At 59.4% G+C, this 1,922-nt stretch overlaps 1 non-coding gene across 1 annotated transcript in view; it reads right to left on the bottom strand.

Annotated features, from left to right (window-relative positions):
- The window catches only part of LOC126328908 (small subunit ribosomal RNA), a 1,893-nt gene extending 1,297 nt beyond the window's left edge, over positions 1-596 (bottom strand). Inside the window, exon 1 of the ribosomal RNA XR_007562020.1 lies at positions 1-596. This exon is cut by the window's left edge and continues 1,297 nt beyond it. This is a non-coding gene — a ribosomal RNA (small subunit ribosomal RNA).
- Positions 597-1,922: the final 1,326 nt, after the last annotated feature.

The raw sequence follows: 1,922 nt of genomic DNA, 5'->3' as shown, positions 1-1,922 counted from the left end.
CCGCGGCTGCTGGCACCAGACTTGCCCTCCAATAGATACTCGTTAAAGGATTTAAAGTGTACTCATTCCGATTACGGGGCCTCGGATGAGTCCCGTATCGTTATTTTTCGTCACTACCTCCCCGTGCCGGGAGTGGGTAATTTGCGCGCCTGCTGCCTTCCTTGGATGTGGTAGCCGTTTCTCAGGCTCCCTCTCCGGAATCGAACCCTGATTCCCCGTTACCCGTTACAACCATGGTAGGCGCAGAACCTACCATCGACAGTTGATAAGGCAGACATTTGAAAGATGCGTCGCCGGTACGAGGACCGTGCGATCAGCCCAAAGTTATTCAGAGTCACCAAGGCAAACGGACCAGACGAGCCAATCCGATTGGTTTTGATCTAATAAAAGCGTCCCTTCCATCTCTGGTCGGGACTCTGTTTGCATGTATTAGCTCTAGAATTACCACAGTTATCCAAGTAACGTGGGTACGATCTAAGGAACCATAACTGATTTAATGAGCCATTCGCGGTTTCACCTTAATGCGGCTTGTACTGAGACATGCATGGCTTAATCTTTGAGACAAGCATATGACTACTGGCAGGATCAACCAGGGAGCTGCGTCAACGAGAGCTGAGCAGCCGGCCGCCCGGGAGTGTGTCCCGAGGGCCCGCGCGAACACGCAAGCGTCCGCTCAATTATTCTGCAAACAGGAGGAGGCTGAGCTCCCCTGCACGATACACCTCGAAACCCTCTCAGGTCCCGGCGGCGCGCAGCGCCGTCCTAAGTACTTGGTCGGGTTCGAGAGAGGCGCAATCGCCCGGAGATGGGCGAGTAGACGCTTTCAGTGCGAACACCCGTGCTCCCAACTGAGCTTGCCGCTGCCGACAGAGGCCCGGGAGCGTGCTGTCGTGGCATTGCCGGCGGGAAACAACACGCGCCACCTACGGTGACCGGCAGCTCCAACGCCAGCGCCACAGAAGGGCAAAGCCCCACTTGGGTGCAGAAGCGAACTCTCCCAGCACAGCGCACGCGCCAACACGTCCGCAGAGCTGCGATACAAACCACCTGCGAGAACCGCTGGGGGCGACCGAGCAGCAGACGGCGTCGCGACGCCGAGTGCCGGGCGGCGGCGCATCCTCAACGCACACAGTCCGCAATCGGACCAGCACACTGCAGATGTCCACCGCGCTTCGCACCGGGCTCGGCAGAACCCACTTTGGCCGCCTGGCGCCGCGCGCAGGGTGCGCCGGCGCATAGCTGGGACGCCAGCCGGGCCCGTCGGCCGGCGCTCCTGCCACTGGGCGCCCCCCACCAGCCGGCTGTAGTGCGTGCGCTCACGCAGCGCGCGGCCAGCACGCCGGGCGGCCCCCCCTCACCGGCCGGGGACTGTCCCGCCAAGCCACAGCCTCGTATCGCTTCATACCCACATGGCCAACTCAGGTTCGGGGGCATGGCGGGTACCGCCGAAACAACCGGTTCATAGATGTACCGATCGTCGCTATCACCGATGCACCTGCAGCGCGAACAACCGCTCAACAACTGATTTCCAGTTCATTTGCGGATCTTTGGCAGCAAACGTATACGTCAATCTACATTTGCGAAATCTACGATTCTGGCATGCCTGCATGTTATGTGTCACGACACGCTACATCAGCCCACATACACACTGCGGCATGTACACGAGAGAACACGTGGAAGATGGTCCGCGCACGTGTGCAATGTCCCTTGCGCGGTCGACTGTCAACCGGCCTCTGTAGCATGTCGCAGATGTGGAACGCGGTCCACCGTGCTATCATGTTGTGTGGGGCAATACGATTAAATAGGAAAACCCTCGTCGCTACATCAACAGACGGCTCACGCTGATTCCCGGCAGAGGGAGGAGGGGGGGGGGGGGGGGCCAACATGCAATACTTTCGTCCGTACCTACCTACCACATGTCT

The sequence above is a fragment of the Schistocerca gregaria genome, unplaced genomic scaffold (genome assembly GCF_023897955.1).
Source record: "Schistocerca gregaria isolate iqSchGreg1 unplaced genomic scaffold, iqSchGreg1.2 ptg001145l, whole genome shotgun sequence".
NCBI lineage: Eukaryota > Metazoa > Arthropoda > Insecta > Orthoptera > Acrididae > Schistocerca > Schistocerca gregaria.
This window is presented reverse-complemented; position numbering and strand designations above follow the sequence as displayed.